This window comes from Rhipicephalus microplus, chromosome X (assembly GCF_043290135.1).
Source record: "Rhipicephalus microplus isolate Deutch F79 chromosome X, USDA_Rmic, whole genome shotgun sequence".
In the NCBI taxonomy this organism is placed as follows: Eukaryota; Metazoa; Arthropoda; class Arachnida; order Ixodida; family Ixodidae; genus Rhipicephalus; species Rhipicephalus microplus.
In genome coordinates this window covers 9508885-9524974 of record NC_134710.1, presented here as the reverse complement: position 1 = coordinate 9524974, position 16090 = coordinate 9508885, and the positions used below count along the sequence as shown (strand labels likewise).

The 16090-nt window shown below is 45.2% G+C and overlaps 2 protein-coding genes across 4 annotated transcripts in view; one reads left to right on the top strand and one right to left on the bottom strand.

The window, feature by feature from the left end:
- The window catches only part of LOC142777422 (uncharacterized), a 139481-nt gene that overhangs the window by 18463 nt on the left and 104928 nt on the right, over nucleotides 1–16090 (top strand). The window lies entirely within an intron of this gene.
- The window catches only part of LOC142777423 (protein argonaute-4-like), a 40831-nt gene continuing 29399 nt past the window's right edge, over nucleotides 4659–16090 (bottom strand). Inside the window, exon 8 of the mRNA XM_075881794.1 lies at nucleotides 4659–16078. The gene's annotated coding sequence lies outside the window, so the exon portion shown is untranslated. The remainder of the gene's footprint in view (nucleotides 16079–16090) is intronic.

Here is a 16090-nt window from a genome sequence, read left to right as displayed (position 1 = left end):
AAAAAAAAGCATCTAGAATGTTTTTTTTTCTGAAGTCACTTTTACGCAACGATCAATTCAGTAATAATTAGTGTAAATTCTTCAAAAGCACTTTTTACAGCACTGCCATCTCATGCGCACAATCAACTCGGACGTATTCGCGTATCTGTTTTTTTTTCTTCATTTTTTACGCAACTTTGGACCGAAAAAAAAAGGAAAGGAAAGAATTGCGACAGAGCAAAGAGCGAGCTGAAACTGTGGCTGAAGGTGCTTTGAAATGACAGTGCAATGGGCAATACAATTGCACTCACCTATTTATTTATTTATTTATTTATTTATTTATTCATTTATTTATTTATTTAGTCTATATTTGATGTCTGAAGGCGTTACAGATGTGTAGGGCCGTGTGCTCAGATTTGGGTTCAGGTTAAAGAACCCCAGGTGGTGAAAATTTCCGGAGCCCTCCATTATGGCATCTGTCAAAATCAATGGTGGTTTGGGTGCGTTAAAACACCACATATCAATCAATCAATGCGTTACAGATGGGAGTGGTTGTTAAAGTAAGGCATATCTGCTGGCGGCCAGTAGAAACAACCTGCAACAGCTAGAGAACAGTGAGAATTGAGTGGGCAGGTGGTTCAATTTTCCGACTGCCTTCGGCATGGAATAATCAGCCGACAAGTTGGTATTAAAAAAAAAGAACTTCAACCTAATTACGTTAATTTTCAAAACCAGTCATAAAAGGTGGCTCACTAATAAGTCATAAATTCATGTGGTGATTATGAAAAAACAACTTATGGTATAATGGTAAACAAGACACTTTCCGGTGGAGAAAAAGAGTAGGAAGTTACAGAGCATATTTCATGTACGATAAATTGTGAGACCGGTAATAATTTGATACAATGAAGTGATCGCTACAGTTTTGTACTTTTTCTGATTGCTTAATAAGAAATTCTTTACTCCGATCCTACAAGTTGCATGCATAATCAAGGTCAGACATTGGAAAACGTTTACATAATGTTAATCAAACAAATTATCTTACAACACCACATATGTCTGTCAATCCCTTCAGATCTTCCTCGTTGTCGGCTATTAATACTATATCATCTGCATACATTAATGCTGGTAATGACTGTTCAATGGGTTTTCCTTACTTGGCAAAAGAGATGCTTAAGCCGAGTCGACTCCCCTCTAATTTGGCTTCTAGTCCCTGGAGATACAGCATATATAACAAAGATGACAAGGAACAACTCTGTCGAAACCCGCGTTGTATCTCTATAGGTTCGGGTATACCTGCTCTTTCCATTCTATAACTACCTTGTTACTTTTATAGATATCCTTTAGAAGGTTAGTTACTCCACCTTCCACATCTAGTGTCTCTTCTATTCCCCAAAAGTCTTCCTGAATCACACTATCGTAAGTTCCCTTGATGTATAGAAATTCCAGCCTTGGGGCCTAATTTCTTTTTCCGCTATATATCTCGATACACTACTTCAATGAAAACAGATCATCCTCCAACCTCCTCCGTTTACGGAACCCATTTAGTAGTTCTCCCAGCACACCTTCATTCTCCACCCATGTGTGTAGTCTTCCCTTTACCATCTGCATCACCATCTGGTACCATCACCGGGAGAGAGAGAGATACAGAAAAGTGGCGTCTCGCGAGCGGCGTGCGGGAGAGGGCTGCGCCGCCAGTGTGTTCCTAGCATTACGTCCGGCGTAAAGGCAAGACTTTAGGGACATCGCCCAAGTGATGTTCCGTACTACGCCGAAGAACTCCCATTCGGAGACATGAAAATCCCCCATTTCGGGGATTTTTTCCTGCGTACGTTGACGAAATTCTCAGCATACTTCCCTGTTCAACAGTACTAATTTTCGCCGCCGTCATAGCACACACATACTATATGTACACGTGTTTCGCGTACAGGCGACTTTTGAAATCAAAACGAGCCCCCCCCCCCCCCCCCCCAATGCCTCACAGCATAACCTTGACTTTCTTCATTCATATACTGATAGTACACTGCACATTGTGGTTTCCAAGTCTAACACCACTATAGTGAAATAGAAATCGCTCCGCGTAAATATCAGAAAAAAATCTCGAAAGCTTTGATAGCACGGTACATGCGCCAGAACCGATTACAGCGCACGAAGGCGCACAGTAACCGCTAATTATCGGTTCTCATAGAAGAATTTATTCCTTCCTGAAATTCCCTGCTATATAAACCACGAAGCTTTCTTTTTTCCCGTGGGCTCAAAAAGACAGGTGAAAATCCCGCGAAAAAAGGAAAATTCTTATGCGGAACATCACTATGTGGCCTGTCTCCTAACCACTATGGCGCAGTGAGCGTCAGCCCGTCTTTTAAGATCTACGGGGCCATCGCTTGCTTAGACAAAGTGAGTAATTTGGAGTACATGACACTCTGCTATGAGATAGCATGGAGCCGTCCCGCGGGCAGACCATGGCTCAAAAAGACAGCGCCAATAGAGCGCCTGAATCTGAGTTTAGAAAAAATTTACGATTTAGAGTACTTGGTACTCTACTATGGGAGAGCCTAAAGCCGTCCCGTCTTAGCAGGGCATATCGCCGTCTACAAGAAAAAAACAGGACGTTTTAAAAAATTAGAATAACGAACGCACATGGTCTCGGCGAACGTAGAAGAATGCGGTCACCGAATGTGCACCGGCCTTTTCAGAGTTCTTACGCACTTTTTTTTCAAACCCTAATCTATGCTCTACAAAACATTTATTAACGATCAACCCGTTTTCATACGCCAATCTCATCTTTTATCGAAATAATTGCCGCTTTGTGATCCGACTATTTGTAGTTGCTTGGAAAGACTACTTTTTTCTCCTCGTAGGCCCCTGTACCATCTACAGCGCGGCTTTCAGTGCCGCGAATGGCTGGTCAGATCTGATAGCGTCTTCAGTATAAATAAAATAACAAAATGTTTTTGTTCGACACTGCGATTTCAACCCGTACCCTAATCCTCTGAAAGCAAGTGTGTTTACCACTAGGCTAAACACTCATGCATTCCCAAAGGGAATACATGTACAGTACATCTACACCACATTAATGTGTTTTTTAGAGCAAAACGAATGCAGAAAGACAACACTTTCAATTTAGAGTTTATTCGTTTTTGTTATAAGGCATTAAACATCCTCAGTGGGACATGATGTAGAGCGGATATAGAAAACTGCATAAATGAATATAAATATTTTTTGGAAAGATTTTTGCCAAACTTGGGTATTCATTGTCTTCCTGGGGCGGCTATTACATATGTTAAGAAAGGAGTAGAAGCGAGCAGAGGTACACCATCTAGCGGTTGGTCAAACTCTTTCTTTCTGGGCCGCGAAAAGGCTCCAGGGGCCACTCTTTGTATAGTATATTTTTCTATGCTTCAACGGCGCCATTACTCTCGACACCAAAAACCATCTGGTGGTGAAGACGACAGTGGGACTGCTGATTGCGCCAGGAATGCAGGACTGCTCTTGCGATTTTTCCTTCCTTCAGGACGCCGATGGAGGCAATGTATCTAAAGATTTTGACTGGAGGTTCCTTTGGTTCCTTTATTCAAAATGTAAGTAGACGCGTGATAAATTTATAGTATCATTATTCTACGTGATGGACTAGAACGTGAGCGTAAACTACCTTCGAATATGCAAGGTAGCGTTCGTTCTCTATTTACACTTTTGATGTTATTGCTTTAAGGAACATACCCCAAACTTGCGCTTAACGCTTCAAACGCTAGACATTCATACGTAATTGCGCCGGTGTGCGCGGGAGGGGGGGGGTAGTCTCTGAGAGTATAGAAAGCAAGAGAAAGGAATAGAAAGGAAAAGTGGGCCCAGCATGCAGGCAGTAATGAAATGAGAGGGCATGCTTGACTGGCAGAAATAAAAGCCCCCCCCCCCCCCCCACTTGGCGCCGCACTTGCTTTTGTCTCGACCACGAGGGCTGCATTTCGATAGAGGCAAACTACCACCGGCCCGTGTGATGTGCAATGTTGGTGCACTTTCAAAAACTCCTGATGTTCAAAATTTCCGCAGCCAATATTTTCGTGGACTACAGGAATGGCGATAATTGAGTTCATTCTACGCTATACATAGGGTTACGAGATGCATTCATGCCTTTGAGTTAATCAAGTAGTTTATTTAATCCAGGGCTCATGAGAGACGTGGAGTTCACTGGCTCCAAAAGACTAGCGTATGATCTTATCTCACACTACTACCCACGCTAAAGAACATACGCAAGTTTCATGGAATGAACTGCATGCTGTGGTACTTGCAATGAATGACGCTTAAGTATAAAGTCAAAGTAGTGTAACGCTTACTGCATTGTTATAAACCGGTTGCCCAATACCGCAACTGCATTGCCCTTACATCACTATTAAATACTTTTTTGCAGAATCTTTAACCGTAAACGGTTCTTTCTGATAGGGTACTCCGGATGTATACGTATTTTTGTTCTTTGTGTCCATTGAAATTTTCCGAGAAACAGGCATCTAATCCGATTTCGCAAAAGTGCGTGTGGCGCACATATCGAACATTCTATGGTATGCACGCGGTATGCGGGTAAGGGCGGCACATGATTTAGGCAAACGATTTTACGACGTAGGGCCAAGAATATCACGTAATACATTCCGCGACCTGCCATTCGAGTTCGTCATGCACTCACCCACTCATTTGGTAACGTTTATTTACACCAGGTTAAGCAGAAGACAGCACTCAGGCGTACATAGGTTGTAAGATGATCGATTAACAGAAACACTCAAAGCGCATTTATTCGTTTTGGGCGCTTGAAAGAAACACTGCGTCTTTAAAACTGCATTATGAGGAAAATGCCATTTCAAGACACCTAAAATTACGTGAACAGCGAAATATACGTCGGTCTATTAGTGCCTGAAAATGCGGTTCTGTAGAAGACTTCTCATATGTACCGCAAAAAATTGAATATTCACTGCCTACCTCATTGAGCGGTATCTGTGATATATTCTCGGCACGACGGCATCGAATGGTTGGATGGATGGGCAGAAGAAATGAGAGAGTGTAAGCGGTGACAAGAGGGTTCTTCCGGGTCCAGTATAGCTATAGGAAAACAACCAGAAGGACTCTCTGACAGGTGATATTGGCAGATAAGATTCCAAAGGGGCACCAATAGATGTTTTTAGCAAGCTACGGAAAGACGCTACGGAAATACGACGCGGTTCCTTTCGTATGCGCGTACAATGGTCGCGCATGCGCACTCGTCAGCCGGTTCCGTATTGCCGCCTTTTCGTATTGTGTTTCCGTAGCGGGAAGAAATCGACGTAGGCATGTGGGCCGAGCAAATTCAGACGTAGGCTATATTAACTTGCATGATGACAGGAATAGGTTGAAGTGGGGAGAGAAAAGGGGAGAAGCTGATGGTATATGGGTTCGTAGAAACGCATCTTGGGGACATGGAACAACCACCTAGAAATCTGGACTACGCATGCGAATATTGTAATAGAACAGAAGGCAGCAGAATGGTGAGTGGTATTGGGGCATTTATTCATAAAGGTACAGACTGGCAAAGGGTGAAGCAGGAGCACAGGGAACATTTATGGCTAAGAGAGAAATTGGCAGGGCAGATGACGCTTCTGGGTATTGTATACTTGTGGACAGGTGCAAAAACCAGAGAGGAAAACCAAGAAATGGTGCAGTGTATAGGAAATGACATTGAACAATTAGAAGAAGAGTGCGAGATAATTATATTAGGAGGTATGAATGAACGCATAGAAAATACGGATGGATATACTGACCCAACAGGCAGAATGCTAATGGATATGTGTGAAATGCATGATCATTTGCAACAGTACCGAGAAATGTGAAGCGCAGATAACATGGGAGGTGGGAAGGCTGTAGTCGATGATAGATTACGCAATGATGTCACATAGGATGTATGATCGGCTAAGGGTGATGAACATAGATGAGTATGGGTCCATAATCTAAGGTAGTGATGACAAACGTATCAAGCTGGGTTTTGGAAGAGGAATGAAAATGGGAAGAAAGCATTATGAGCATTATGAATATTTATTCAGAAAAGCAAATAGCGATATCATCTAAAAATATTGAGGAAATAATCAACGAGGATACTAAAACAGAGTGGACGTACAGAAATATAACTGGATTGTTTGAGTTAGAGCTTGCTAAGGTACGAGTCAAATCAACTGAAAAAAGGAGACACAAACCCAAGGGCTGGTGGGATGAGGAAGTTAAGAGAGCCATATACATCAGGAAGCAGGGAACACAAGTATGCTGAACAGAGGGGTGAACCGGAAGATGGTGTCAAAAGAAAATGGGATAACTTTTTTTTTATTTTCATAAGGGAAGCGTCTAATCTGATCAGTGAAAATATTAGAACGGGGGCCCAATGTATGATGGAAGCAAAGAAAAAGAACAGAAAGGCACCTGCAAAGTTTTGGAACCATCTCAATTCTCGAAGTAATAAGACAAGCATGTTCAAGGGGTTAGCCTAGAAGGGGATGAGGCAATGAAATATACAAGAACAATGATGACAGAAAAATTTAAACACCAAGAAGGTGCTGCATGCACCATACTAGATGAGGATGGACCAATTAGCGCAGTGGGTCCACTGGGACAACGAGAGTGAGAAAGAGCAGAGAAGAAGGTACCTTATAGCCCATCAACAGGCCCTGACGGCATCCCAATTATGCTTATAAAAAAACTAGGACCAAACCCTGCGCTGTTCACTTCCATGTTGTCCGTTGACGTTTCTTGTGATACCACTTCAGATGACTCAGGGAGCATTTCTACTACGTCTGATGCGGCGTGAGGTACATCGGCAGGGTCGCTCACCTCTTTGTGGTTTAACCTGGGCACAGGCAGTGCTCTTTCCCTGGGTGGCTTTCGCTTCCTCGGGGCAACTGGATGCAGAAAAATGTACAAACCAATTGTGACATCAAGCACTAGGTTCAGGGAAAATGCTAGGTTTTAGGGATTCAAAATGAAGAAGAGAGAGAAGGAGAGTGAGTGCGAAGAATATGGTAAAAAATGCAGGGGGAGAAAATGACAGCAGCCATAATTTTCAGCCTGAGTAGGTCGTTATAGGTGCGTTTCTGAGAAAGCTTAACGCTGTAAATAGTCTAAAAGTTCCTTGCTCGCGGCTGGTCTGTAGGTGGCACGTGGTTCACATGTGCAGCTCGCACGTCTACGTAGAAATATAAGTGCGTAAGGATGAAAGGTGTGGTGTTGGAAATTTTCTGGGAAAAGACCATTCGCGGAAAAAGTGACGCAAGTATGAGGAAGGACGCGTAGAAACAGTGATTGTTAAAAAAATATAGATAAAAATAAAAAGGAAATAAGAATAACAACAGCAACAACAATAATAATAATAATAATAATAATAATAGTAATAATAATAATAATAAAGGGAAAAGAGAGATTGGAACGGAGAGAAGACAATGGTAAAATATATTACAATATCATGGAGGTGGTATAACTATTAGTATTTCGTACGGCTCTGGTCTCAGTAGCAGTGCCATATATATATATATATATATATATATATATATATATATATATATATCATTATGTGTTTTCGAGCGCCCGCCATTACTTTGGTAACGAAGGTGAGCCCTCATACTGAATAAGACACTGCACACGGTGGAAAGTGCCTATCTTTGAATGGGAAAAGCGTTGGTAAAGCATTTGGCTTCAGCTTCTTCCATCCATCTGCCCGCTTTTGCTCAAAACAGCATTCTTCAAAGTGAGCCTGTACGGAAAATTGATGTTGTTAATATACGTGATTTGTTCCTTCCATCAATAAGAACAAAGTACGACAAATCAATGCAATCGAACAAACTGCACGAATACGGCACGACTTCCGCACACGAGCATAACATAGAGGTGCAATTCTCCTAAATTATTTCACCTACTTTCGTTACAAATATGATAAGCTAGAATAACTGTCAAAATAGCGTAATAATTTTCCTGCACGACATAACGTATAAAATACCTTTATAAACAACACTGCGAAACACAAGCATAGCGCTTCACATGTTTTGAGCTCTCAGATTTACTCCTCACACTGCTATGTAGGCGCAAAGATAGGTAGTGAACAATTTTGTTAAAATAAGCGCGATGCTCCTCAGATAGCTACAGCCCTCGTGGTTCAGGAAGATTGATCGTATTTTCCAAGCCTGTGCCTTAGTTCATTATATCAGGTGAAAAAAAAAGGAGCTGTAAATGCACCGGAGGTTCCATATGTTGGTCCCCGCTGTAAGAGGCTACGTTGCCACCAATCTGACCACATAAAATTTCAAGTCTGCGTTCGATTCACCTGCACCACGTGAACCAGTTCACGAGGTGCTGCACCTTACCATTCGTTTCAGCGGTGCAGCATTGACGACCGCTGAACCCTGTCATTCGTTTCGAAAAGTGCAGAAGGGGTGCAGCACTGGTTCACAATTTTCCTGCACCTCCTCCGCTGACGGTGCCGGCTTGGTGCAGGCGCGCGTGCAGCTGAGCAGACGACGCAGCACTTAGACGTAGGTGGCTTAGGCGCCGTACCCGCCTCTACAAATGCGGTGTGTTTTGCCAAGATGTTTGCGCCTCATAAACTGTCCGCATGTGCGTTTCGCCATAGGTTGGTGTTTGCTGAATGGTGTAAATTAACCGAAAAGAAATAAGGCCAACACCACGTCGGCACATCTTCATTTGTTTCGGGTGTCGTGCTGTGCCTGCACCGCTGAACTCACGCTGCACGATTTCTGAACTTCGCGTGCACAGCCGTGAATCAGTTCCGACCAGTGCAGGTGAATCGAACGGATCTTTAGAAAGAGTGGTGCAGACACGCTGGCTTACGTATTTCCCACGGCTACGAATCAGGTACTCACATTGCATATACAGGTATGGTTCGTCGGCTGCCACTTGTCCCGCTTGATTTTAGCGGTCCATAGGAGCCGTCTTTTTGGGTCTCTGGGAAAAGAAAACGTTCTGCAGCCATGTTTAGCGCTGTTACTGAATTTCGGAACGCAGCACCCAGGTATTCTGCGCAAAGACGGCGTGAAGAGTGGTGCTTTCCGTGTCGAGCGAGAGAGTCGGCGCGAGCGGAAAGCAAGAAAATGGCGTCGGAGCTCCCCGAGAATCGGTTGTGGCGGCAACTGCTCCGTGAAAGAGTGGCTCCACCCTAAGCGGGGGCGCACCCATCAAGGCACCCTATTTTATTACAATGCTCCCCGCCATCTAGTAAACAATCGAAGAAATAAACTAGAGGTAGCCATGCCATCTAACAAACAATGCAAGAACTAAGCTAGAGGTGGCTACGTACATACGCCGAAGATGGACAGATCCACGCCTTAAGGAGCTTCGCCCCTAAAAATGATGCACGAAACGTAATCAGATATACAGATGAGCGCAAACTAACCAGCGTCCCAGTTGTTATACCTCGCGCACTCTTTCCGGAAACGGGGCCTGTGCAGAGACTGAAGTGACCTTTGTGGGCCCGCCAACTAGCGCAATCGTTCCAGTGAAAGCCGAAGGCACATGATTTTCTCCGCCAAAGCATATGAGCGCGCGCACAAGCATCTGACCCTCCTTAAATTCTCCCCCATCCTCGGGGCAAAGTACGCGTGATAAGCGCGCGTCGGCGGCGACGAGCTGGGCGGCTTTTTTTTTTTTTTCCCCTTCTTGAGTGTTCACATGTATAGATACGTATACATATATGGTGAATGATGCTGGCGGCGACGGCAAAAAAAAAAAAAAAACAACAGCTGAGGCTGTCCATATAATTGCGATCGCAATAAAAAAAATCGGCAGATACCACGTACCAGGGGAATCGATGTTATGCAAAGCATGCAAAATGAAAGTGACTTGTGTAATTTTTTTATTGGGCGAAACAATATGAAATTACGCTAACGACACGTGCTAATGTTTTACTCACAGACCTATTTCGAACAGTCGCATAGGCTTTATGTAAACGGTTTATGGTTGAGTAACGATGCCAAGAGCAACCTCGGCATTACTAACACCAGGAGCGGTAAGCCGATATGTAGCGCTTGTGCTTGCTATAGGATGGTAGAGCCGGCTAGTGCATTGCAGACCAACTTCAGTGGATGGCGCATTGACGTAAACGCGTAAACCTGAGGTGACGCGTGTATCATAAGGATGCATACTTGATGCTTATAAAATAAGATAGCCAGCACTGCAACAAGTGCCGTTGCAGCAACATTACGCCTGCATATGTTTTTTTTTTCAAATTCATGATCAAGCCTTGATTGGTAAAAGAATACTTCATTCCCACGTAGAATGCTCGAGTTCGATCCTGATGTGGTCCTGATATTCTTTGCATTCATCGGGTCAGCATTTCCGGTTTCAGTTTTTCTTGGCGCTCTCTCACTTAAGTTACCTTGGTCTATTCTCAAGGAAAGTGTGAATTTAAGGGCTCGTTTTTTTTCTCAGACGCAATATTATTGAGAACTAACAGATAATGTTGTTAGGGAAAGTATAGGGGATGTTATTAGAAGTTATTATTGTATAAATGTAAACAAAGAAAAGTGAGCGAAAAGATAACGTGCATCGGGTAGGATCCGAACCTGCGACCTTTAAATAACGCGTCCAATGTTCTACCACCGAGCTATGATGGCGGTCACAACGGCGCCAGAAACGCCTGTTGGGATCTCATAAAAAATTTCGTGTAAAACGCAGTTATTAGGCAGCAGCTTTTAGACGTTATGGAAATGTCATTGGATCTTTAAAAAATCAACATCACTGAGCAGTTCGCTATCGACCTAATAGTATTCATGGATAAAGTTGTGTGGTAATGCATAAAAGGTGATTCTTGCAATACTAGTAAATGCGTAACATGCATATCCATGGTTGTCCCAGTGTGCGCTATAGGTACAATCGACAGCACATTTTCTGTAGTTTTCTGACACTGCTTACTGAATTTCTGTCTCACTGTCCTCTGTGCGTCGCTCATCGTTCAGAAAGAACTCTATGCTCCGTCACAGAGCCACTGACCGAGAGACCACGGAAGGCAGCGCGTGGGCGCGTTCCACAACAGCACTTTTCATAACATTTGCGCTGCTGGTAACCGCCGCGGAATCTCGCCACTGTAGTTATGGTCAACCACCTCAAATATGCGTAATATTTGCTTTTTAATTTACAATGTTCACAAGTATGAATGCATGCCACCAGATCAATTTTAGTGGGTCTTTAGCACGGGCCAAAACTTTCGCCGGGTGATTGAATCGTTGTACATACACCATCAGACAAACCAAAATTTTCGCGTTAAAGTACCTCAAGACTACCATCTTAAAGAAAGAATGAACCCCGCTGCTGTCTCCAGCAAAGTGGGACACCTCATTAGTGTTTCACAAAAAGATCAGGCGGAATCGCAATTGATAGAGAGAAGTAAGGACTGGGAGAGAACTACAAAAGTTCTTGGACTGGACCCCGATCAGTGAGCGGTCGTCCAAAAGAGGACGTCGCGGACGACCGTCAATCGTGAAATACACCGAGCACCTTCACCCGAGGTCCAGAGAATGCCTAGGCCAACGAACAGCATGGGAGTTCGAGCTAGGGGAACGAGACGAGTGGAAGGTTGCCACCGGAGCGGGCGCTGAAGGTGGGCCGTCGGGTTGTGGACCCGAGCCACGAAGACTTCAACCTGCCGAGGCCTCCTGCCATCGCGTTTCTGCTAAGAGAACCGTAGCTCACCGGCCATAAACGACAGCCCAACGCCTGCGGACTTAAGGGCTGACGAGCCCTTAACAGCAGCAGTCGGGCTACGGGCAACGTTTCTTGATGGCTACGGGCCCGAGCTGTGTGCCATAGGGGAGTTAGAAAAAAGGGTGACGATTTAGAGTACCGGGTACTCTACTGTGGGAGAGCATAAAGCCGTCCCGCAACTGCAATGAGCAAAGGAAAACAGTAGAAGCGGGGTAGCTCAACCACCAGCGTTTTCCTGTTGTCACCAGTGAGCCTACGTCAAGCCAGCGTAATTGGCGAGACCGAACTTACAATTTTCTCTGCTTCACCGCTCAGCCGCGTCCGAACTATGCTCTGTTGTTAATGGTTTTGGACAATCACATTGCTTCTAATTAAAAGTCTTTCAACGCGTGAAGTAAACTTTTTAAGTGTTTACCTGTGTTTCTTAGTTTCCGTTTATAATTGAAGTTTTTTGCGTGTTTGTTAAACGGACGGCTTTGTCCACGTTCATGCTCTCGGAGGCACATCCATAGAGAGCTAAAGGTCCATTCGATTCACCCTGCTGCACTTCACGGTGGTGCCGTCCAGTGATCGAAGCGTCACAGCGTGCGCTAGTCTTTACTCTTTACTACTTGCGGTGTTCGGTTTTCGAACCTCGTTCGTGAGCGGCTGGACTACGCCAAGCAAGCGCGTTACAAAGGCTATAGGGCACCAATGGAACCATCAATTCTTGGAGTCTCATTCCTTGCGTGGTATCGAAGCAAGAAGCGTGGCGGTTTGGGCTAGTTGGTGTGGCATCACGTTTGTTATAGCGCGAGAACCGCTAACTTCCAGCAAAGGAACAAAAGAAGACCACCGCTATCTTCCAACTCAGTTGGAAGTTAGCGCACGTCTTCTTTTGTCCCTTTGGCGTCTTTCTGTTATAACAATCTTCTTGCAACAAGAAGTCACGCGTTGAGCTAACACTGCTGTCTTCCCATACCCAGGCTTGCTGAATAGCTTCCTTAAATTTTTTAACTTTAGTGAAGTAGAATATAGTTTTAACAAAGAAGCTGTTGTGCAGCTGCGTGACACCTGCATGCCCCATTCGGGTTCCCGAATTGCCCGGTCGTGGTCGAAGCGGTAACCACACTGTGAAATGAGGAAGGGAGTCCCGCAAATTCAGTTCCTAAGTACGCAAATAGGTGGCGCAACCACCTCGGTCGCGGACAAAAAGGTAACAGGGCCGTGAAATGAGTAAGCTCATCCACGCGCATCATCCACGCGCTTTGCCGCTCCAGACAAGTCCAAGTCCGATTCCTACTGTACGCTTTCCCCTCTTCGGGCATCGCGCCTTGCGTATTGTACAAAGCAGATTAGAAAAGCGTAGCTCTAGCAAGAGACGACATTTTGCTGATACTGTCGCGTGGGCCGGCGTATTGTGTGACAGACTGTGCGCTAGAATCTCATCCTAATTGAGCATGATGCGGCACATCATGCCGACAGGAACGGCGAACGTTTTTTTTTTTTTTCGGGTCACCTTGCTAGTGAAGAACTTATGCGCTATGCTCGTAGGCGTAAGCACATACACAGAAAACAAAACAAGAACCGACAACACAAACTTCGCCCGTTTCTGCTAACTATAACCGTGCGAGCGTGCCTAACTATTGTTGCTCTTGTTTATACCACGGGAGCGCACCATCAACTTCTGAGTTACTGAGCTATTTTAATCAATTTCATAGTTACGTTTAAAGTCGACTTGCGTGCGGCTCGTATGCGTAAAACGCAATACTTAATGAGGCTTACGTCCCTTCCCGACGATGTTTCCCATTATGGCAGGCGGAGGCAATCTGTAGTACCACCCATGTTCGTTGTGGCGACGCAACGAAGGTATTACGCTGTTTGTGAAATCTGACGGCACCATGTTCACAAGTTGCACCGAGCATACACGTCCACGCAAATTTCGACATAACATAAACGGGAGGAACCGGTAATCGGTAACTACGACTCAAACAGAGCCTAACTCCAGCCTCTGCTTCCCACAACGGCTTACTGTGGTCAAACTAATGTTGTCAGACAGCAATACGGACAAGCACAACTGCAGCTTCTTCTCGAGTTTCTTTCGCTCGAATAACAGAGCACTACAGTAACAGTCGTAATGTCTTCTTGGCCAGCAACGATTATCGTCATCGATCTCGCGTGCCCGTCTTCGTGTTATCTGCATGTGCCCAGCATTTGCGGGCCATGGAGATAGCACGAAAACAAGCGCGCTATCAGCGTGATGTAGTTGGCGTTCAATTCCGGACGGGGAATTTGTGAGAGCAAAGTTTTCTTGAACAAGCGCGAACAAGCCGGATGACGATTCTTGTTTTGGCGCTATAAAAAACTTCCCAGTCGACGGGTAGTGTTTTATGTCCCAGAGCCATGATAATGTCATCAGAGACGCCGTAGTGGATGGCTTTCGAAAATTTCACCATCTTGTGACTGACATCGCACAGCACCAGGGCTCCGAGAATTATTGAAATGCGGCAATGGAGGTTGGGATTCGAACCCGCGATCTTTGACTCAGCAGACCAACACCATAACCATGCACTTGACCGTCGTGGTGTGTGTGACGGGGAGAACTCACCAAAGGGTACGACGTACTTGAGGAGTGCCCTAGATGTGGCATCCAAGTCTGGCTCCACAGCAACAGCTGGCTCTGGATAGCGAAAACTGATGACAAAGACAATACCTCTGTTTCTAATGGATAACATAAGCTGATATCGAAGGCCGTATGGCCTTTGTTGACCGCAGTGTGTCATTCTTGCAAAATAAATGCTCGTGAGGCGACAAACATGTACTCTTGGAAAGGAGGAGTCGACAACACTCCCCTATGTTTAAACAGCGTACATGCTCAGTCCCCCTGATTATTCCAGGGCTTCGCCTGTCCTGTGCAATCCTTGGCGGATGGGACGAAGGACTTCATACACAAGTGGGACACTACCGCTAGCTCTCTGTACAGACAGACAGACAGACAGACAGACAGACAGACAGACAGACAGACAGACAGACAGACAGACAGACAGACAGGTCAGGCAGCCAGGTAAGACAGACAGCCAGGTCAAACAGGTCAGACAGTCAGGTCAAACAGGTCAGACAGTCAGGTCAGACAGACAGCCAGGTCAAACAGGTCAGACAGACAGACAGACAGACAGACAGACAGACAGACAGACAGACAGACAGACAGACAGACAGACAGACAGACAGACACAGCAGCGGGCCATTCACCCCCCGAGACTAATGGGGTAACATTCCTAGCTATAAGGGTTCAACTGTAGTCCCCAAGTTTTACTTCTTACCGACCACTGCCTCCTTTCCTGCTCCCCCCCTCACACACAACCAGTGTCTGCCGCCATTGTACATTAGCCACGCATCCTGCTCTCCCCCTCACACACAAACCAGTGTCTGCCGCCATTTTACATTAGCCACGCATCATTCAGCGATTGCGAAGAGTCTTTCTCCTCTGGTCAGTATCTCCGTCACTAGTGAGTGGGGTCCTCGTTTCACCAGGTGCTGGCAAAGCGTATAGGGAACATGATCGACGCCGAAAATGAGCTTTAGCTAATGTTACTTGTCGATGGCTCTTCAATTTGATCATAAAACGTACGGTATGGTACATAGAGTATGTACGATACAATTGAAGTACATACTGTCGTTTTCACTGTCCGCACCTCTGGAGATATTTGCGAAGTTTTTACTGGAACGCCAGGCGTAGCCAGAAAATTTTTTCGGCGCAAATGGGGGGGGGGGTGCATTTTTTTATTCTAGTGGGGGCACTTCCTTGAATAGGTATTTTTCAGTCTATGCCATTGCGAAATAAAATTTCGGAGTGGGGGCACGGGCCCGATACCCCTGGCAACGCCCCTGCTTTAACGCCACATTCTCCCCGACATGGCACCGTTGCCGGGAGCGATTGGCAAGTGGAACACATTTGTGGGGTTTAACGTCCCAAAACCACCATATAATTATGAGAGACGCCGTAGTGGAGGGCTCCGGAAATTTTGACCACCTGAAGTTCTTTAACGTGCACCGAAATCTGAGCAGAACCTCCATCGGAAATGCAGCCGCCGCAGCCGGAAATCGATCCCACGACCTGGGGGTCAGCAGCCGAGCACCTTAGCTACTTGACCACCGCAGCGGGGCGCAAGCGGAACAAGAGTGTAGGTAGGAGTACGAACAAAGACGACAGCAGGTGCAGTAGCCTTTAAAATATTGTACTAAGCATACAAAGAACCAACATTATCAAAAGAACACTTTTTTATTTTCAACACAAAACAAAGAGACTTGTTGGAGGACAACAAAAACAAAACCCGCCAAAACGATCAAGAAAAAAAAGGAGGGGGCTCCAGATGAACGTCTCGAACGGAGAAGTTCTGAAAAAAAAATCCTGAAAGGAAGC